The 24,423-nt window shown below is 35.6% G+C and overlaps 1 long non-coding RNA gene across 2 annotated transcripts; it reads left to right on the forward strand.

The window, feature by feature from the left end:
• The first annotated feature begins 6,582 nt into the window (after nucleotides 1–6,582).
• Nucleotides 6,583–8,792, forward strand: LOC113333644. 2 transcript variants are annotated; one of them, XR_003352179.1, is made up of 4 exons: nucleotides 6,583–6,949; nucleotides 7,133–7,350; nucleotides 7,464–7,495; nucleotides 8,527–8,792. It is a non-coding gene; the product is annotated as an uncharacterized LOC113333644 (long non-coding RNA). The 2 variants fall into 2 exon arrangements; XR_003352178.1 differs by having other exon boundaries at nucleotides 6,583–7,350.
• The last annotated feature ends 15,631 nt before the right edge of the window (nucleotides 8,793–24,423 follow it).

Here is a 24,423-nt window from a genome sequence, read left to right on the forward strand (position 1 = left end):
TACTCAAAATTAAAGAAGAAATCAACACTTTCAATTATGAAACTATGAAAAGTCGACAAGGTTGACGAATGAAAAACATGTCGACTATATCTGGCCGGCAAGGTATACGGATGAATAACATGCCGACTATATCCGGCCGGCAAGGTCGGTGAATGAAGAAGATGCCGACTTTATTATTTTTGATACACAGGAGACTGTTGTAAATTATTCACTAGTCGGCATCTTATTGATTTTTTACCTTGCCGGCTACCTTATAGTCGGCAAGGTCGAAAAAAAATACCTTGCCGACTATAGGATTTTTGACATACAGAGAAAGGTGTTACAAATGCATAATTAGTCGGCAAGGTTTTAATTTCATAACCTTGCCAACTAAACTATCGTCGGCAAGGTTCAAATTTTCAAGTTCTTAGTCGGCAAGGTATAAGGATGAATACCGTACCGACCCTGTAAATATTACTTTCAGAAACAAAATTCTTTGAAAAGTCGGCATGCTATTCATCTTATAACCTTGCCGACTAAAAATAAATATGAAAAGTCGGCATGTTATTCATCCTATAAGCTTGCCGACTAAAAATAAATATGAAAAGTCGGCATGCTCGACAAACAAATACCAAGCCGACTGTGTAACTACAATTCAACAATTTCAAATTTTCTGATCTAATTTGTCATTCAAATAACAAAACAAAGTATTAGAATGAATTTGAAAGGATTAATCGACAATAAAAAAGATCATAATCGACGATATTTTTTCATTTGAAAACGATGAAATATAGAGTAGGAGAAAGGAATTGATCATTAGATTGATGATGAAGGAGAAGGAAAGAAATTAATAAGGTTTTGATCTAAAACCCAAAAGGGGTGGTTTTGGTTATTATTAGGAGAAGGGTAATTAGGTAACTTTACACATAATAGACACCCCTTAACCCTCTATTATGGTTGGGAACAAAATGGGTATACCTCAATTAATCTGGGTATACCCCAATTTGGCCAGGTTTTAGAATTCAAACATGCCCGTGGGTTTACCGAATCTTTAGTTAATAATAATCTTGGTGATCTTTAGTTAATAATAATGTTGGTGATTCTAGATGCACCTAGGAATAATCACGACTGAAACAAAGGCAATGGTCTCATCTATATGTACACATAATACTTGCTTATACCTTGTAAGTAATTGTGTGATTTTCACAATTTTCATCGAGATTGAGAAAAGATGGTGTAGCAATGTGCAACAACAATAATCTAGATCCTTTGTTGGTAGTGTTCAAACAACTACAAATATGCTTGAAGTTCTTGTAGAGGAAGAACAAGATGTTCTTAGCTACTCGTTAATAAAGTCTTCTGGGATTGGAGTTCAAGGAATGCCTAGTGTAACAAGTCAAGAGTCTGATTTTTCTTTTCGAAGTTGTGGAGAAACACGGGGAGTTAAATCTCGTTTCATTCAAAAGTAGTGTAGAACGTGTAAGAAGAAGGCAATATGGAGATTGCAGGGATGACAAAAAAATTAAGTTATGGATGAAAATAATTAAACTTGAAGAAGAAGTTAAGAGAAGAACGGGTGTTGATAATAATAGATTGTCCTTAAAACAAATAAGGCATGGCCTTTAAATATGTTACAGGAACCGACTAAGAGAAAATAAAAAGGAATTCTACAAAAACTAGGAAAGGAAAGACTTGAAAAACAAGTAAACCTAAACAGACGCTAAGGATCAACTGTAATAGTTGATATAGATGTAAAGGGATCAACTATAATTGTTGATACGAACCAAGTGGGTCAACTGGTACACTTGATGCATTGAAAATAGGTAGATGTCCTGCATCAGTCCCCCCTTCTTGAAAAAAACTCGCCTCAGAGTTGGTAGAAACAAGCAGTAGGTCATTATCACCATGAAAGGTGAAAAATTCTTGAACATTGAACACATTAGAGATGTTCCAGTCGTTAGGTAGATGAATGACATATGCATTGTCACTGATTTTCTTCAAAACTTTAAAAGGGTCGTACTTCTTCATCTTAGTCTTGTTATAAGTTACAACTGGAAATCTTTCTCTACGTAGATGAATCATGACTAGCTCTTCTTCCTGAAATATTTTGAATCTTTTATGCTTATTTGCAGCATCCTTGTATTTAGAATTAGACTCCTCAAGTTTTGTTTTGACTTCATGATGTATTTGAGAAGCTTGCTCCAAGAGATTATCAACTTTGATATTGGAAGTATGTAACTTGGGAAGTACAACCAAGTCTAATACATGATAAGGTACTTTAGAGTAAACAATTTTAAAAGGAGTTTTACCTGTGGATCTGTTCACTGAAGTGTTGAATGCAAACTCCATGTGAGGTAGTAATATATCCCATTGTTTGTTGTTATCAATACATTTAGATCGAATCAAATTTCCCAAAGAACGATTAACAACTTCAGTCCGTCCATCTGTTTGAGGATGAGAAGTAGTGTTGAACTTTAAACTAGTGCCCAAACACATCCACAATGTCTTCCAGAAATAACTCAAAAAATTTGTATCTCTATCAGAAGTAATGAACTTAGGAATTCCATGTAAAAGAACTACTTCTTTGAAAAATAAAGAAGCAACATTTGAAGCATCGGTAGACTTTTTACAGATTATAAAATGAGTCATCTTGGAATATCTGTCTACAACAACCATCACTGAATCATTGCCTCGAACTGTACGAGGTAAACCAAGAATAAAATCTATACTAATGTCCACCTATGGAGCTTCCGGAACGGGTAAAGGGGTATAAAGGACGGTGTTCAGAACAGTATCCTTAGCTTGTTGGCAAACCATGCACCTCATAACATATTTTTGTACACCACGCTTTAGAGAAGGACAATAAAATTGTTCCTCTACAAGTGCAATAGTTTTATCTCTGCCAAAATGACCACCAAGTCCACTTCCATGCAGTTCACGTATTAAATGAAGACGTAAAGAACCATTAGGAATATAAAGACGATTACCTTTAAATAAGAATCCATCTTGAATGAGAAAATCATCAACTCCATGAGCCAAAGAACTGCATTGTTCCCAAAGTGGCTTAAAATCATCATCCTCGGCATAAATCTCTTTAATATAATCAAAAGCAAAACTCTCATTTCGAATAGTTGCTCAAAGATATCGCCGTCTACTTAGAGAGCGTCTGCAACTTGATTAATCTTTCCACTTTTATGTTTAATAGAAAAAGTGTACTTATTAATAATGGATAACCACACTAGTGGAAAATAGGGTTTTTTCAACCCACATCCGTGACCCTTGTTGACGGTCACCGGACCATTGACTAGTCAAGACGCTCATTGATCCCAAAAAAACACGGAAAAATTCATGTGCAACTAAAGTTGGTCGTTGATTAATTACCATTTTAACCCTCAAAGACTACCGACACCACGACCGATGAACTTACAGGGGGTTAGTCCTCGAGTGATTTCGGGGGAGTTGAGTGTATTTTAAATCTCAGAGAGTTTGAGAGAGTGTAGGGAGTTTGAGAGAGTTTGGTGTTTTTGAGTGCAGGGAGTTTGGGAGAGTGTAGGTATTTTGAGAGAGTTTATTAGAGGGAGTTCGGGGGAGTTTGGGGGAGTCTGAGAGAGTTCACTCCTAACTTATTCTCTTTTAAGAAACAATAAACCCTCATTTGCAAATAACATTGATCTTTAATCAAAGGAAAAAAATAAATGAAAATGATCATATCTCTGTATCAATAGTATATTATTTTGTGTAACGAGATATTTTTTTCCCTTCAATTTAACGGTCTCCATACAATTCTAACTCCCTTTGTTCACGAACATTTTCCCACATATCATCCGCTATACTCTTTCTCCATGCATTAGCTTCTTGACGTTGTTGTTCTTGAGTTTGTTGTGTCAAAATTTCGTCGTCATTTACAAGCGTTGATGGATGGCTATCTTCCTCTTCCTCGACAAGAAACTCATCTGAACGACATTCTTTTCGTAAGAAGTTGTGTAGGCCTGCACAAGCTGTCATTATCTCCGCTTGCACCTGATACGGAAATGGAGGTTGAGACTTAAAGATCAAGAAACGAGACTTCACAACACCAAACAATCTTTCAACTACATTCCTCAAAGAAGCATGACGCATGTTAAATAATTCTTCAGCCTTTTTCGCATGATTACCCGTACCAGAAAATTCTTTCAAATGATAACGTTGGCCACGAAATGGTGTTAAACAATATCGTCGGTTTGCAAAGCCACCATCCCCCAAGTAATATTTACCTGAATAAAACACAAAAAGAAAACTTCGTCAAGTAGAACCCGAAAATAACTTAACCAAAAAACTCAAAACTTCACATTAGATAAAAGTAAAATTACCTTGCGTTATTTTCAGTCCATTTCTTTTTGTCATTGCGTCGTTAAGTATTTTCGAATCATGAGCAGACCCTTCCCATCCACTGAGCACGTATATGAACTCCAAGTCGAAGTTGCAAACCGCTAACACATTTTGAGATGTAATTCCATGTCGTTAAGTATCTCCTCTTCCACTATTCTCTTAGTAAAACATCCACTAGTGTCTTTCTTATTCTCAAGTGTAGCTTCTACCAACATTTCCAATAATTTCTCAGTCTCTCGAGTTGTCCATTGTTTGTAATTCGTAGTCACTTCCGTTTCCGGTTCCGTATTCTTATTCTTCCTAACATTCTTTTTCTTCTTGTTGTTTTCAGAAGATTGGCTGGATTTTTCCATTCTATGGTGTGACATGTTAGCTACATTAGTACTTAGACTAATACTAGAACTTAACAAAGCAAGAAAGAAGAGATTCTATGGTGATGAAATTCAGCAAATTTCGTCTCTTTAGAAAGCCGAGGAATCCCTCATTAACATAAAAATGATAAGAAATAAATATGGGTTTGATAGCTGTGCCCAAAGGTCTAAACCAAACAGGGCAGAAATCACGTTTTCAGGACTTGAATACGTCTTCAGAAAATTTTAGATTTCACAATCTTTACTCAAAAAATCATACAAAAATCATTGTGTGATGGAATTCAACAAATTTGGTCTTCTTGAAAAGCTAAGAAACTCCTCTTTAACATAAAAATTATATTGCAAAGGAATGGGTTTTATAGATATGTCAGAATCATCTCGACAAACAGGGCAGAAATCACGTTTTCAGGACTTGAATACGTCTTCAGAAAATTTTAGATTTCACAATCTTTACTCAAAAAATCATACAAAAATCATTGTGTGATGGAATTCAACAAATTTGGTCTTGTTGCAAAGCTAAGAAACTCCTCTTTAACATAAAAATTATATCGCAAAGGAATGAGTTTTATAGATATGTCAGAATTATCTCGACAAACAGGGCAGAAATCACGTTTTCAGGACTTGAATACGTCGTCAGAAAATTTTAGATTTCACAATCTTTACTCAAAAAATCATTGTGTGATGGAATTCAACAAATTTGGTCTTGTTGCAAAGCTAAGAAACTCCTCTTTAACATAAAAATTATATCACAAAGGAATGAGTTTTATAGATATGTCAGAATCATCTCGACAAACAGGGCAAAAATCACGTTTTCAGGACTTGAATACGTCGTCAGAATTTTTTTAGATTTCACGGTCTTTACTCAAAAAATCATACAAAAATCATTGTGTGATGGAAGTCAACAAATTTGGTCTGGTTGCAAAGCTAAGAAACTCCTATTTAACATAAAAATTATATCACAAAGGAATGAGTTTTATAGGTATGTCAGAATCGTCTCGACAAACAGGGCAGGAATCACGTTTTCAGGACTTGAATACGTCGTCAGAAATTTTTTAGATTTCACGGTCTTTACTCAAAAAATCATACAAAAATCATTGTGTGATGGAATTCAACAAATTTGGTCTGGTTGCAAAGCTAAGAAACTCTCTTTAACATAAAAATTATATCACAAAGGAATGAGTTTTATAGGTATGTCAGAATCGTCTCGACAAACAGGGCAGGAACATGTTTTTCAGAAAAATCTATACGAAAAACACTATTAGGGTTTTGACCGAGAGAGAGAGTACGCACAAAAAAAACTATACACAATCAAAATAAACAATCATGGAGATCAAAGATATGAAAAACAATCAAAATAGTACACAAATCAAACTATAAACAATCATGGAGATCAAAGAAGAAAAAAAAAACATACCTGGAAAAAACGTTTCCTCTTCTTTCTCCTATGGTTTTCTACGCACCAAACTCCTTCCCAAATCTCTACTCTTTTGAGAGATTTGTTGTGAGACCAAAATACACTAAAAACTCCTTCGAACTCCCTAAAGCAACCAACTCCCTAGTATTGTAGGGTTTTATGACTAACAGGGAGTTCAAGAGCTTTTTTTAAACTCCCCAACGACTAACAGGTGTTTTCTAGGGAGTTTAGGAGACTCCTCTAAACTCCCCACGACTAACGGGATTTGGAGAGACTCCCTCAAACTCCCCCACGACTAACAGGAGAAAACACAAATACATTAAAATCTCTCGAACTCTCCCACGACTAACCCCCGTTAGTTAATTATGTGACACGTTTTTCTAGGCTAGAATATAATCTATATCCTTATCTCCCCTTTCTCTTATCTTTATTTTCCTCTTTCCTCTTTCCCCTTGCTCATCTCTCTCTCTTCAACTCTACAGACCTGAAATAACCTTATTTCCCCTTTCTCATATCTTTCTCTCTTCAACTCTGCAAACCCGAATAATTTTTTTTCCATCACCTTCATCAGTGTTACGAAGTTTTTCTGCTCAAAATAAAAGAAACCCTAGAATTAAAATTCCTTTTATTTCTCAATAACAATTCAAAGTAGATATAAACACACAGATCTGAAGAACAATAGTTTGAATCGAAGAGGAAACAATAGATTAGAATCCTTCTTCAATTTTTGTTTTTCGATTCATTTTCTCTTGTAACTAGTGTTCTCATGTGTTTAAAGAAGAAAATATGTCTACCTGATTTCGATGGCCTTGCTGATGTAAGTTCCTAGTTGTAGAAATTTAATTTGATTTCTCAATATTTTTCTGAGATTTACTTTTCCCGAGAGTTCAGTATAAATAACCAGCGAAACAGGCCAGTTTGATTCACAAATTCGATTCCATCTCTCAACGATTCACAAAAATTTTCCATCTCAAAACCCTAGTATTCATAATCATTTTAGGTTATCAACGGAAGGAACTGCAACTGCAAACGTTGTTGGTAAGGGAGGAAGAACATGCGGTTACAGAAAGAAAGTCGTAAAAAAAATCAGCCAAAGCTGGATTGCAATTCCCAGTCGGAAGAATCACACTTTTCTTGAAGAAAGGTCGTTACTCCCAACGTCTTGGTTCCGGTGCTCCCGTTTACATGGCTGCTGTGCTTGAGTATCTAGCTGCTGAGGTAAAAAGAATCAAAAATCAAAAAATTTCAGTATTTTTCTTCTTCATTTTGGATCTATATTTTTAATGTTTTGTTGAAATTGAGTAATTTTTTGTATTTGGTTTCATTTTTAGGTCTATCTGTCATAAAATCTACCAGGGAAAAGGTACGATTTCTTACTATCTAATTGTGTAATTATGGTAATTTGTAGCTATTAGTTTTTTTATAGATGAAAATTATGTTTGTGTAATGTTTAAACTATAATATGACTTCAGTTATGTGATCAACAAAAGGGTTCATACAGAACTCAACTCTACTGATTTTGTTGAAGAATGAGTTTTCCACTTTTCTTCTTTTTTTGATTTTGGGGTTTTCTTGATTAAATGAAGGTTTTACATTAAGTTGTTGCTATTGTTGTGTTGGTGCTTGTTGTTTTTAGGTTAGGTCGTATGTGTTGTGGATGGTGGTTGTCCATTTTATAGGTTATGTTTGGTGGTTGAATATTATTATGCTCTTGGCTTTGGCTGTTAAGCTTGGCAAAGATCTTATGGGAATTAGTTTTGTTTCTGGAATGTAGAATACTGAAGTGAGTTTGTTTATTAGTGTTAACAGATATTCAAAATGATTATTATGCCTTAATGGTTAATTATTATATTAACAGATGTTCAAAATGATTTTGAGATGCCTGAGGTATATCAGAGATACATAGAAGTGAAGTTAATATATATTTGGTTTCCAGCTGATACTTCATATGTATATATACACATATGTGCATCTGCATGATAGAATTCTATAAATTTGACGTTTTAACGGACTAACAAGTTGTAGTTTATGGGTGTATGCAAAAATAACTGAACAATAACATGCTAAAACATGTAGGTATTCTTGTTTGCTTATGGCATTAGTTAGATAACTACCCCCTAAATAATCAATGTCTATTTGACTATCACCAATTTGTGTTGAGAAGAGCTCAAAGTCGAATGCTTCGATTAATCCACTTATCTAAAATATCACGTGTTTAATTCATCCTCAAAATCTTCCATCATTTTGGTTTAAATTTTTCGTTACTTGGCAAAGTATAGGGAGTTTGTTGCCCACTTGAATTACATGGATTAGTGAGCTCCTAAAGGTGTTCAAGAATAAGCTTCATGTTTCTGAAAGTTACATATATGTTTGGCTAATAAATTATTTATCTAGGTGCAATGCTCCCATCCCTGCAGTGCATTCAATGGTGATGGTTGAGTTTGTTAAGCTTGGCAAAGATCTTATGGGAATCGGTTTTGTTTCTGGAATGTAGAATACTGAAGTGAGTTTGTTTATTAGTGTCAACAGATATTCAAAATGATTATTATGCCTTGCTGGTTAATTATTATATTAACAGATGTTCAAAATGATTTTGAGATGCCTGAGGTATATCAGAGATACATAGAAGTGAAGTTAATATATATTTGGTTTCCAGCTGATACTTCATATGTATATATGCACATATGTGCATCTGCATGATAGAATTCTATAAATTTGACATTTTACCGGACTAACAAGTTGTAGTTTATGGGTGTATGCAAAAATAACTGAACAATAACATGCTAAAACATGTAGGTATTCTTGTTTGCTTATGGCATTAGTTAGATAACTACCCCCTAAATAATCAATGTCCATTTGACTATCACCAATTTGTGTTGAGAAGAGCTCAAAGTCGAATGCTTCGATTAATCCACTTATCTAAAATATCACGTGTTTAATTCATCCTCAAAATCTTCCATCATTTTGGTTTAAATTTTTCGTTACTTGGCAAAGTATAGGGAGTTTGTTGCCCACTTGAATTACATGGATTAGTGAGCTCCTGAAGCTGTTCAAGAATAAGCTTCATGTTTCTGAAAGTTACATATATGTTTGGCTAATAAATTATTTATCTAGGTGCAATGCTCCCATCCCTGCAGTGCATTCAATGGTGATGGTTGAGTAATTGCATATGCGACAAGTCATAATTATTCTCCATATTTTATTATTATTATTATTATTATTTTTATTTTTTTGTATAATAATCGAGTTTATTTTAACACTAAAAATGTCAAGCACAATTTCCATAATATAGTGTTACTACTACGTTGACTAACTGCAATACAACCAACAGAACCACCCATTACCACTACCATTTCCACCAGCATCGTTATCGTCACCGGCTCCACGCACCACCACTCACAAATACCACCCTGATCATCCCTAATATCTATTTATGTAATTATTAACAAAATTGTTTAGTGGGAGTATATATTTATTATGATAATTAATAACACATTTATTATGAGGGATTAATGAAATATTTATTATGGATGTACACAATCACAGTTTAAGACCGTTAGATGAATTTCTAACTTTCAATCATATAGTCACTTATAAACACTTACGTAAAGAACCATTGATTTATTTTCTCCCTAAACAAATTTTGAGGATGATACCAAAAACAATTGATAAATTAAGACAAATACCAATATTTCGAGGATGATACCAAGTCGTCAAGGAAAGAAGATTGAGCGGAAGTATGTTCTTGGATTTAAGTTCTTTTGTCTCTATAGTCTATATCTCTTTTTCGAATTTATTTCTGATTTAGGTTTGCACAAAAGTGGAGAATCAAAGTTTTTAAACCCAATTTTCTTACCGGATGTGAGCGAGAGAATCAATTGTTTAGTTTTATGGGAATGTAGGTTTATTATTTCCGGTCTATAAAATTCTCCGCTTTGCTTCTGACTTTTGAGATAGGAAAAAGAGAAGTAATGCATTATTTCTCAATTAAAGCGTGTATTCATAGAATCGACCACAACCATGGATTTATCAATTGGAAGGGAAAATCAAGATCTCTTTATGTTGACTAACTTAGGCCAACTTTGTTTCATAAAACAGAACAAAGAAACAGAAAAAACGATCACCTAGATAGGATATAACCGACCTTGCCTCATACCATTCGTTTGCAGCGATTATATAATGTGGCATTCTAGTATTTTTTTTTGATTGTCATGTATTTTAACAGAATTTATTTTATCATTAAGATGATCGACCACATCTTATTTTCTTTATAATGTTAACCGATTCGCGGCGACACATAATTAATAGACCGTATTACTACTTACCATCACCTGCCACCACCACAAAATCACCTGATACCAATTCTTTCCCCCATCGCCACCACTGCCACCCTCGCAGTTGGGCATGCTTTTAATTGTAATCACAAACGTCATGTATAAAGTTTATACTGAAAAACTTAAGTAGTCAATTAATTTATTCCATTATTTATTTATTTTGTCATATTCTCTTTTATATTGTAATCAATTTTATTTTAACACAAAAAACCATGATTTATTTGATCGGGTACCATATAAATTAGGGATACAATTTGGGTGATCCAGCGGTCATGATCATATTGTCTTATCTGATCTGGTACCATCATCGAATATTTTGTTTTTGTCCTTACTATTTATGGGAGAAAACGATTTGCTGGTTTTTTAGGAAAGTTAAGAGACGACCGTGCTGGCGGGGACTCCTCGACCGAGCAAATTTCCTAAGCCTTTTTCAAACAGATGCACTGTATGGGAGTGCTTTGAGTTTGAGAGATCAATTTGTAGGACTCCGGCCTAAACCAAGACAATGGTCGTTCCAGAGTCAATTCGGTCACAAAGAGGGATGAGCGTCGATCTGTAGGAGGAAAGCTGAGAAGTGAGTGGGATCAATGATTATCGAGGATTGTGAGTATGCTGTGAATTATGCAAGTTGGTGAGACGTCAATGAATTGTGATAAGTTCGACTGAGTTTTGAAATAAGTTCTGATCGATTGAGTGATAATTTCTTGTGGATCGAAATTGTCGTTGTTCAATCGTGGATCCAGGAACTTATTTATAATACAAGAATAGTAGACACATTGATCTCAGTAAGTGTGACGGTTGCTGGAGTGAAGAGTTGGAAATCGTGGTTAAACCAGTTCCACGTCGTGCAGAGACTTGGTTGATTGTCCATCTGTTACTTTGCTAACTCCCTCAACTGCTTGCACGACTTACTCACATTTCTCATATTGGGTGTACACACACGTGTCGTAGGACGCCAAACCAAAACCCTAGTGAATATCCCCCATATGACGTGATTGATATCTCACGAATGTGGAGTCTGCAAGGCATACATGTATTAATTAGTCAGTTGTTGACTTCACTAAACCATGAGTCATAGCCTTGATGATTCGAGCATAATGAACGAATGTGGTATGCTTTGAGACTCATGGATTGAGCATAAGGTATCTGCTGGGACAGAATAATGGAAATACGTTGAGTCTTGATGAATTGTGATATATCATTTTACCATTTGAGGTAATAATGATGAAAAAACGGGGGTCTAACAACAACACCCAATAATTTGATTATCAATCTGTATGGACAAACTCCGAAATACTTTGCTAGAGAATCAACTAGAGAGTCAGACTCAATCTAGATTAAAGTATCTCAAGGAGTCAATATCTCTCACTTGTTTTGATTTACTCAAGCTAAAAAAATAGCGAGTCTTTAATCAAACACAAGGAATAACTTGGACGGTACCAAAGACCAATATCCAAGGATCAATCAATATCAATCAACAACCAAAGGTTGAATTTCGAATTGATGATCTTTAACGCACAACCTGTATTATTTCAATTATATAAAATATAATGCGGAAAAGAAACAACACAGACACCAAAAGTTTTGTTAACGAGGAAATCGCAAATGCAGAAAAACCCCGGGACCTAGTCCAGATTGAATGCACACTGTATTAAGCCGCTACATACACTAGCCTACTCCAAGCTAATTTCGGACTGGACTATAGTTGAATCCAATCAGTCTCCCACTAATTCAAGGTACAGTTGTACTCCTATGCCTTTGATCCCAGCAAGATACTGCGCACTTGACTCCCTTAGATGATCTCACTCACAACTAAGAGTTGCTGCAACCCAAAATCGCAGACTTGATAATAAACAAATCTGTCTCACACGGAAAAGTCTATCAAAGGATAAATCTGTCTCCCACAGAAAAACTCTAGGTTTTCTTCCGTCTTAAGATATAAAATCAAGGTGAACAGGAACCAATTGATAATCCGGTCTTATATTCCCGAACAACATCCTAGATTAATAAATCACCTCTCAACAATCCTACTTGACTACACAAGCGGTTTGTCGAGGAATCACAAACAGTGAGACGAAGATGTTTGTGACTTCTTTATCTTGCCTATCGGAGAACTCTCACGATCTCAAGCCAATCAAAGATTGTACTCGTACGATAGAAGATGCAAGATCGGATCACACAACTACGATAAAACTAGTATCGGTCTGGCTTCACAATCCCAATGAAGTCTTTAAGTCGTTAACCTGGTTTTAGAGAAGAAAACCAAAGGTTAAAGGAGAATCGACTCTAGCGAGCGCACTAGTATCACACAGACGTGTGGGGATTAGTTTTGCACAATGCTAGATGTCTCCTTTATATAGCCTTCAAATCAGGGTTTTGCCTTAGTTACAAAGCAATCCATATTCACCGTTAGATGAAAACCTGATTTAGATTCAACCTAATATTTCTCAACCGTTAGATCGAAAACTTAGCTTGTCACACACACTTGGGTAGACGTTTACTAGGTTTGTGAAAACCATGCCCAAACGTTTACGTGTATGTTGGTTCAACATAGTAACCCAAAAGGTTAACCATATGAGCAATTCATATTAACCTAGTTCTTCTTCACCAAAACTAGTTCAATTGACTCAAATGAACTAGTTAGAGAGTTGTTCAATTGCTATGAGATCTTATGTTACTACGCAAGACAGAATCGAAACAAAGATGATTCGATTCGATGAATAGGCTCATGAACTTTATAGCCACGGTTTGCATAAAGCATTCCTTAGTAATTTAAGTTTCATGTTCAGAGCACATCTTTAGATCATAACCACTTAAGCTCACAAACAAGTTCGCGGACTTAAGGATACCGACAAAGTTTTCCAAACTCAGCAGAAAATCTCGGTAAAGAGACTTCCGCCAATTCGCGGACTAGGTTCGCGGGCTGAGTTCGCGGACTAAACACGCAAACGAGTTTTTGGAAAATCTCAGCAGAAATTGTCGGCAAGAGAACTTCCGTCAGTTCGCGGACTTGGCAAAGCCAATTCCTCCGGTTTCTCTCAAACAACAAAGTTCGAAAACTTCGGATTAAGGAATGGTTATGTAATCAAAACTCTCATTCCAATCATTGAGACATTCTCAGAGGACGTTATATATACGTTATTCACAGACCGTTTCACGTCAGAGCAATTCTCAAAGTAACTGAAACTTTTCATGACATTCGTCACTAGGTGAAGATAAACTTGATCAAATCGAAACGCTTTACCAACACACGATTTCGATAAAAAGATAAGTAGTGAATACTCAACTCGAAATGTCAAATGTGTATGATCCAGTCTATATAGCATACGACTTTTTGTCTCATAAGAAGTAGGAGATAAAATAGATAGACTTTTGAGTGATAGATAATTTCAAGTCTCCACATACCTTTTTGATGATGAAGTTCCACGGTTCCTTGAGTAGATCTTCGTCGTTGTATGATGAATCGCCATGAAGTCCTTGAGCTCAACTACACTTTTCCGTCCTAGGCCGAGACTTAGCTATAATAGACTAGAAATCAAGACTCATAGTTTTGATCACTAATATTGACAAACATGCTTGATATAGAAACGCATGCAAGGTTGACCGAGCTATGCTCTAACAATCTCCCCTTTGTCAATTTTAGTGACAAAACTATTAATACATATGGAATACAAAAAAGATAAACTTTAGTGGCTCCTATTCCATAGTCTAATCTTCAACGTTCCTTGAAATCTTCGTCCTTCCAAGTACTCCAATGATCCCAAAGGTTGTAAGTTTAACACCACCGTTGTTGAAGATCCGTAGCTATAACAATGAGAGAAATCGAGATTCTCGATCATTATTATACAGTGTCATGGTATCATTATGTAACATCAAAGTCCAATTGCATCACGACTTTAACAACAATATTATGGTGATATGTATCACTCCTCCTAGTCAATACTCCATCTCGATCATGGAAACCACTCCCCCTTACACAATGATCCGAAAACCATATGTATTTGTAGTGTGAACTACATTATTTCTCCCCCTTTTTGTCAATAAAATTGGCAAAGGTAAAAGAACGGGATCATAATGAAATTTCCACAAGAGACATTTCATATACTAAAAGAAAAAATACATACCAACTTAATTTAGATGCAATAATAAAGCCGAAGATAAATGCATTCATCTAGGAGTTTTAAGATACAAGATAACCCCTATAAAATTTCACAGCCGCACACCCTGCAAGATATTACCATTAAACACAAGTTCAAAAGAACTCTCCCCCATTTGATTTCATTCCCGAAAGAACAACAAGAGCGGCCTTAATTTCGAAAGAAAAGAATGATTTTTTTAATTGGACACCAAAAATCATGGAAATGATTTTTTATATCCAAAACTCAACCAAATTAATCACAAGTAAACCCATGATTAATTTAATCGGAATACGCAACTAAATCAAACCACATAAGTGATCAATTTAATTGATTGTGCTCAACATAAGAAAACTCACCGAGCTACGACTAAGATAACCACACGGAGATGACTACCTTAATCGTTCAAATACTCAACATAAGGAAAACCTTACGGAATATACGACTAAATCAACCAATAGAACATGATTAGTATAGCCGTTCATATACTCAACACAAGAACTTCTGGAATATATGAAAAACTCAACTAGATTAATTACAAGAGAACCTATAATTAATCTAATTGGAATACACAACCAAACTAATCACCGAAGCAATCAATTTAATTGTCAAAAGATTTTGCTCGAAAAAAGAAGACTTTCGGAGCAAATAACTAAATAACCAATCAAGATGATTAATTTAGTTCAAGAATGCTCAACATACAACATCTCATGGAACAACCAACAAGGCCAATATTAATCGACGTAGTTGTAAGGTGCTCAACATAAGATACAGAATGGAGCCTTCACGGTAAAACATAACATAATGGATCAATGAAGATCAATACCATGGATAACATACAAGGATCTATTCTATTTTCCATCACTATTTGCATAACGACATAATAGACTTTTATCCTTGTCAAACAAAAGATTTCATCCTATTTTCCATCAAATAAATGGCTGCATAGCATAACTTTGTAATTGTCAAAAGTCCATTCGTCCTTTCATCAATATGAATATCAATTTATGAACGACTTTACTTTTGACACAATATGGGACCTTCAAGTTCACGGACGCAGACAATACATATCCCATAAAAATATTGCAATACTTCAAAACAGATTAATACTGCAATAATATCATCCTCCAAATATTTTTAGAATTTAAAACCAATAAACCTAAAAAATAAACATAAGAAGATGAAAACAAAAATAGCTATGTGTAGTCACAATCGTTGCTATTCAAAACGCTAGTTATTCTTCCAACTAATCCAAAAAGAAGACTTACTAGGTATCTATACCTCTTAACAATCATTTCACTCACCTTGAATAATCTTCTCGTATTCTTTATATTCTTCAAGCTCATCTTTGATTAGGTCAATCCTGGATTCAAAACTATCCATTTTCTCCTCAAGTCTTTTGGAAGAAACTTCAAGTTCATTTTTCAGAGCACGAACTTGTTCCAAGACGAGATTCATGGTTAAAGAGAGCTTATCAAACTGAGAGACAGTAGGGTTCTCATCAGAAGAAGAGACATGTTTTTCGTAGTATGTCTCATTGTCAGAAGAATCGAAACGAATCCTTTTTGAAGGAAAAAGAATTGTCCATACATCACTTTCTTTACTTGAAAGACTAGAGGAGGACATGATAGAGAAGATGAAATGAGAGTGCTGAAGAGGTAGAGATTTTAAAAGGAATACATGTGTCGAATTCCCAGAAACACCCTTTTTACCAAACCCTAACAGAAGTTAGTTATCCAAAAAGCTGAAGCCGTTCACGAACAAGACCTGGTAAAAGCACAAACAGAAAATAACAAGATTATGTTACAATCCTCTTGTATATCATGATTCTTGTATAAGAGGAAGAAAATACAAGAATCATTTTTCAACAAGATTACTGAGCATAAGGCCTCCTATCCAAGATTGGACTGGGATAATCTCTACAAAGAGAGAAGCCACTCATTCCACTAGGTTTCTTCTTATCTATTTGAAAATGAGAGTTATGAAGAACTTTCCTATCCATTGTAATCACAGCTTTAAAAAAAACTTGACTGCAGATCTTTGCAAATCCTGCACCATTTTTGAAAACACCTTTTGATGAAAGGTAGACTTCCTTTTCTTTTTATGCATATAATGGTTAGTCGGGCGGGACTGTTTTTGATTTATCGTGCTAAGATGATCCTGAGATGAACTCAAATGAACAGAGAGATTTGGTAGAGCCTTCTCCGAGAACCTTCTGGAGTTCAACACAAAATCAGGAGAGGTTTGCTGACCCCACTCATGAGACACAGATGAACATGTCATGAAGGAATTATGAGAATGATTTTCAGCAAAAATACTGTGAGATCAATCACAGATTTTCTCATGACAATAATCAAGAGTATTCATCCATGCTTTAGTTATATCTCTTACCTCCGTTTCTGGATCTTTCGAAGTGACCTGAACACTTTTATAGCACGTGAGACCAGTTTCATTTGTACGGCTTTTCTCGATATTCTTATCCTTTACATTGACTAACGGAGTTTCTTTTTGAGACTTTCTTTTACTACGTCTGAGTATTTTCTTAAGTTTCTGTATAAACAGAGACAACGTAGAAATAAAGCAATTCTCACTTTTCTTGTTCGTCAATTTAGGAAGACGGGTCTTACAATCAGGAGAAGTGACGTGATTGCTATACAATAGATGGTCACCTCTTGACATGTATTCGTGATCGAAAATTCTAAGTTTTCCGACAAGTGTGTTTCGCATAAGAGTATTAAGGTTATTTCCCTCAACGATGGCATGTTTTTTGGACTCGTATCTGGATGGCAGCGATCGGAGGATTTTCATCACAATTTCTTTTTCAGGAATGGTCTTACACAATGCACATGATGCATTAACAATTTCAGACAGTTTGTGATAAAAGATTTTCAAACGATTCTTCTTTTGCCATATAAAGGTCTTCCCATTCGGAATTAAGGTTTTGAAGCCTAGCTTCCTTTTCACTGGGGTTACCTTCAAATACGCTTTCCAAAGTATCCCAATCTTCTTTAGATGTCGTGCACAAGGCCACATGATGTCGAAAATTTGGGGTAATAGCATGCAGGATGGCGTTTAGCCCGTCGAAGTTTTGCCTTGCAGCAATTAACTCGGCAACATTATACATAAGAAATTCTTTAGGTACAAATGCATCTCTTTCCATAACAACGGGAGTTTCATAGTCATTCACAACATAGATCCATGATTGGAAGTCACGCGACTGAAGAAATGTGCGCATAAAAACTTTCCACCGTAGATAGTTTGAGCCATCGAAGACTGGTGGTACGTTTACAGAGATAGCACTTTCGTCCATAGAGTCAGATCACTACAAACACGGACTTGTTAGGTCTTAAACGTGTTTGCCTGCTCTGATACCAATTCAAAAAGCGGGGGTCTAACAACACCACCCAATAATTCGATTAACAATCTGTATGGAAAAACTCTGAAATACTTTGCTAGAGAATCAACTAGACAGTCAGACTCAATCTAGATTAAAGTATCTCAAGGAGTCAATATCTCTCACTTGTTTTGATTTACTCAAGCCAAAACAATAACGAGTCTTTAATCAAACACAAGGAATAACTTGGACGGTACCAAAGACCAATATCCAAGGATCAATCAATATCAATCAACAACCAAAGGTTGGATTTCCAATTGATGATCTTTAACGCACAACCTGTATTATTTCAATTATTAAAATATAATGTGGAAAAAAAATAACACAAACACCAGAAATTTTGTTAACAAGGAAACCGCAAATGCAGAAAAACCCCGGGACCTAGTCCAGATTGAATACACATTGTATTAAGTTGCTACAGACACTAGCCTACTCCAAGCTAACTTCAGATTGGACTATATTTGAACCCCAATCAGTCTCCCACTAATTCAAGGTACAATTGTACTCCTACGCCTCTAATCCCAGTAGGATTCTGCGCACTTGATTCCCTTAGCTGATCTCACTCACAACTAAAGTTGCTGCAACCCAAAATCGCAGACTTGATAATAAACAAATCTGTCTCACACAGAAAAGTCTATCAAAGGATAAATCTGTCTCCCACAGAAAAACTCTAGGTTTTGTTCCGTCTTAAGATATAAAATCAAGGTGAACAGGAACCAATTGATAATCCGGTCTTATATTCCCGAAGAACAACCTAGATTAATCAATCACCTCTCAACAATCCTTCTTGATTACACAAGCGGTTTGTCGAGGAATCACAAACAGTGAGACGAAGATGTTTGTGACTTCTTTATCTTGCCTATCGTTGAACTCTCACGATCTCAAGCCAATCAAAGATTGTACTCGTACGATAGAAGATGTAAGATCAGATCACACAACTAGGATAAAAGTAGTATCGGTCTGGCTTCACAATCCCAATGAAGTCTTTAAGTCGTTAACCTGGTTTTAGAGAAGAAAACCAAAGGTTAAAGGAGAATCGACTCTAGCGAGCGCACTAGTATCACACAGACGTGTGGGGATTAGTTTTGCACAATGCTAGATGTCTCCTTTATATAGCCTTCAATTCAGAGTTTTTCCTTAGTTACAAAGCAATCCATATTCACCGTTAGATGAAAACCTGATTTAGATTCAAGCTAATATTTCTCAACCGTTAGATCGAAAACTTAGCTTGTCACACACACTTGGGTAAACGTTTACTGGGTTTGTGAAAACCATGCCCAAACGTGTACGTGTATGTTGGTTCTACATAGTAACCCAAAAGGTTAACCATATGAGCAATTCATATTAACCTAGTTCTTCTTCACCATAACTAGTTCAATTGACTCAAATGAACTAATTAAGAGAGTTGTTCAATTGCTATGAGATCTTATGTAACTACACAAGACAGAATTGAAACAAAGATGATTCGATTCGATGAATAGGCTCATGAACTTTATATCCACGGTTTTCATAAAGCATTCCTTAGTAATTTAAGTTTCATGTTCAGAGCACATCTTTAGATCATGACCACTTAAGCTCACAAACAAGTTCGCGTACTTAATGCAACCGGCAGAGTTCTCCAAACTCAGCAGAAAATTTCGGCAAAGAGACTTCCTCCAGTTCGCGGACTAGGTTTACGGACTGAGTTCGCGGACTAAACACGCAAACGAGTTTTTGGAAAATCCCAGCAGAAATTCTTGGCAAGAGAACTTCCGTCAGTTCGCGGACTTGGCAAAGCCAATTCCTCCGGTTTCTCTCAATCAACAAAGTTCGAAAACTTCGGATTAAGGAATACATGGTTATGTAATCTAAACTCTCATTCCAATCATTGAGACATTCTCAGAGGAAGTTATATAGCCGTTATTTACAGACCGTTTCACGTCAGAGCAATTCTCAAAGTAATTGAAACTTTTCATGACATTCGTCACTAGGTGAAGATAAACTTGATCAAAGCGAAACGCTTTACCAACACACGATTTCGAGAAAAAGATAAATAGTGAATACTCAGCTCGAAATGTCAAATGTGTATGATCTAGTCTATATAACATACGACTTTTTGTCTCATAAGAAGTAGGAGATAGAATAGATAAACTTTTGAGTGATAGATAAGTTCAAGTCTCCACATACCTTTTTGTTGATGAAGTTCCACGGTTCCTTGAGTAGATCTTCGTCGTTTTATGATGAATCGCCATGAAGTCCTTGAGCTGAACTACACTTTTCTATCCTAGTCCAAGACTTAGCTATAATAGACTCGAAATCAAGACTCATAGTTTTGATCACTAACATTGACAAACTTGCTTGATATAGCAACGCATGCGAGGTTGACCGAGCTATGCTCTAACAAATGATGTGTCGATAAATTAAATCGATGAGCGTCCAATGAGATTGCTCGATCATGGACTTGTTAATAGGAAATGTTGTTGATCATTTGTCTGCGTCATGAGTTGTCGAATGACGAAGAAATATTATAATGGTCGACTGACGAACCAAATATTGGTTGATCAACCAATGAAGATCAGTATAATTCTCGAATGTTGACAGTTGAATCAACATGAGGAATATTGCTCGGTTGAGCAATTAAATATTCATAGTTGTATCAATATTGCCAGAAGTGGATTTTGAACCCAGTTGATCGTGTATTTTTTTAACTTAAGCAATTTAGTGTTAATAGATGAGCAAAATAAATATTGCTAGTTTAAGCAAATATAGCTCGTGTGAACAAATATTGCTCGTGTGAGCAATATTTCTCGATCCATGAATTATTGGTAGCATGACCTAGTAAAATATTAATTAAAAATACTGGTAACTGGACCGAATATTATATAATTAATCAAGATGTTTATTTCTGGATCAACATAAAATTATTAGTGTTTGGATTTTCTCAGAATTATGGTTTGCAGAGCATTTGGTTTGAAACCCTAATTTTGATCGATTGTTGATCAATTGATGATTTATTGAAAATCTACCAAATAAATAAGAGCTACAGGGGATGATAGGCCGACCTTGTAGCACCCAGGTGCTCGAATGAGCATGCACCAAAGTCCTTTGTAGACCAGTTGGTCAAAGGATGATTAAATGATCGTTTAATCATTATTAAAATAATGCTTTTTTGAGCATTATGTGTTAAAACATAATTATGGAGAGAGGAGAGACCGACCAAGGGGTATGAAACCTTCCATGGTGGTCTTGGGACTAACTGATGGTCGATTGATCAAATTCCAAATTGTTTAGAAAGAGTTTGAATCCAATATGAACTATAAAAGATTAATTAGGTCAAAATCATAAAAAGATGTGGGACCGGATTTTGCAAGCCAAAGGGCCGTCGTTGGTCGGTCAAGGTAGCAATCCCGTGTCACCATATTTCCCATGACTCAATTCTGAGAATTTTGGTATTTTTTGGTGCGCGTTCGAGCAATATTTTGGATTTTCAGAAGAGTTTGATCTTGACAGAAACTCTTGATTTTGCTTGAATAAGCAAGTAGAACTTTGCTCGTGCGACCAATATTTTGATAATATTAAAAGAATGATATTTTAATATTTGTCATGAGAAGCACAGATGGTCGTGTGGCCATTTGACTTTTTGGCTTTTTGGTAGTTTGAGCAACATTGGAGAAATATGGAAAAAATTAGGTTTTTCGCTCAAACAGAGAATTTCATGAAACGAGGGAAGGAATAATAATAATAAAATAAGGATTTAGGAAAGAGTGTGACCGGCCACGTCCAAGGCATGGCCAGCCGCTGGTCCCGGTCCCATGACGTTCTTCCCTATTTTATGTTATTATTTTATCGTTGTGAGAAGAAATACGGAGAAACTAAGAGTTTTGCTCAAACGAGGGAGTTTTCATGAGATGAGGAAAATAACAAAATAAGATAAAAAAAATAAAAGGAGAGAGGCGTGGACCGGCCACGGCGACATGACCAGCCGGCCAATGGGGCCGGTCCTGTACGCCTTCCTTTTATTATTTTTTATTATTTTCTACCATGTTTCACATAGGTTTCCACGTTCGTCCATATTTTTGAATGCTCGTTTATGCGTTTGGGTGCTCGTTCGTGCATTATTGTTAAGTACACTCGCACCATTTTCTCGGGGCTTAATTACTTGGTGGTGGCCCAAATGTCCGAAAAGTGAATATCTATTACTAATCCATGGATTCAGCTGAGATTAAGCCATGAAACGGAGTAATAAAATGGGTTAAATATCTATTACTAATTCATGGAATCCAGCTGAGGATAAGCCACGAAACGGAGTAATGAGATGAATATATATTATTAATTCATGGAATCCAGCTGAGGATAAGCCATGAAACGAAGTAATGAGAATATCTAGTACTATTTCATGGAATCCAGCTGAGGATAAACCATGAAACGGAGTAATGAGATAAAATAGATATTTTCTAGGAATTCAGTTGATGAATTTTGTGCTAGAATTAATCTATGAATTGCTCTATACTAGCATGCAATATGTCTAGGAGCGAGTTAATTCGAGAGGCGAGGTATGACATGGTAGCGACATCATACTCGTTCTGAATACTGATTCTGCATAGTCATGAAACATTGAGACATCCTGAAGACATTAACGCTTTATACTAGCATGCAATATGTCTAAGAGCCTCCCAATCATTAAGATTCTATACATATGCATTCTACATAGTCAGGAAACAGTGAGGCATCCTAAAGACGTTAAATCCCTATACTAGAATGCAATATGTCTAGGAGTTTTCCAATCATTTCGATTATATGTAGAAGTGTTCATAAAATATGTGAAGTGTCGAAAAGCTCAGTTAAGAGACTTTACGAATCACATATTCATGTAGGGCTCTGAGAGGGTGTACGCTCGGTCAGAATTTGTTCGTGAATTTCACATATGTGTCTGAAGCCGTGTCAGAAATATGCAAAACTGTGATCTCTGAGAGGATGTACGCGCAGTCAGAGATTGCTCGTTGAATCCTAAAATAGTTTCACATACGTGTCTGAAGCTGTGTTCGAAATATTTTAAATTGTGATTTTACGATTCTAGCCTTTGTCAAAAGTCCGCCATCAACACTTACCAATCGTGCTAAAAACTACCAACTACATCTTTCACAATACAATACTGCATGTTTTGTAAAGTCACAAAATTATTATTGTCCACTACTATTCACCAACGCCCACCACCATAAAAATCAGTAACGATAACTATTTCTTCCACCACCAGTAATGTTACAGCCTCCACCACTCACAAACACCTGTCACCATTTCTACCACCCATTGCTTCTTCCACTACCACCATTTAGTAATACTATACCATCACCCTCCACCCTCACAAAATCACCTGATACCACTTCTTTCCCCCACCGCCAACGCTGCCATCCCCGCAGTTGGGCACATCATGCATAAAGTTTAGACTGAAAAACTTAAGTACTCAATTATTTATTTTTTGTCATATTCTCTTTTATATTGTAATCAATTTTATTTTAACATCAAAAACCATGATTTATTCGATCGGGAATCATATATAATAGGGATACCACTTGGGTGCAGCGATCATGATCATATTGTCTTATATGATCTGGTACCATCATCAAATATTTAGTTTTTGTCCTTACCAATCGTGCTAAAAACAACCAACTACATCTTTCACAATGCAATATTGCATGTTTTGTAAAGTCACAAAACTATTATTGTCCACTACTATTCACCAACGCCCACGACCATAAAAATCAGCCAGCGTAACTATTTCCTCCACCACCAGTAATGTTATCGCCTCCGCCACTCACAAAACACCCGCCACTATTTCTACCTCCTATTGCTTCTTCCACTACCACCATTTAGTAATACTATAATTTTTAGTAAAATTAATTATTAATAATAATATGTATTATGAGATTAATTAAGGGGATATTTATAATAGAATATTAATTAATCATTCGTTATAAGCAATTAATGAGTCACTAATTAATAAAACATTTATAATTGTTAAGTTGAACAAACCACAACCGTAGATTTATCTTCTTCCTAGACAAATTTCATTCACTCTTTATCTAGGCTAAGTTATCTAAACTGTGTTTTGTATTCTTGATGAATCTTTCATAATCTACTTTATCTTCTACAATGATAGCATAATGTTTCTCAAAGTGTTTTCCATAATAATATTTGAAAACTTCCCCGTTTTAACCTTCACGTTATTGATTATTGATTAACATTTCAGTAATAGTTTCCATAAAACCTTAGAAAACACCTCTTCATCTTTTACCTTCTTTGCTCAGATATGGTCCTTTAGGAGCCGGACCTGAGCAAAGATTTCTTGCTTTTGTAGTTAATCGTCGATTATAATAAATTTCTTCGCTATTAGAGCAATTTTATCTTCGCTATTAGGGCGATTTTATTTTTCGCTATTAGGGCGATTCTA

This window comes from Papaver somniferum, chromosome 1 (assembly GCF_003573695.1).
Source record: "Papaver somniferum cultivar HN1 chromosome 1, ASM357369v1, whole genome shotgun sequence".
NCBI lineage: Eukaryota > Viridiplantae > Streptophyta > Magnoliopsida > Ranunculales > Papaveraceae > Papaver > Papaver somniferum.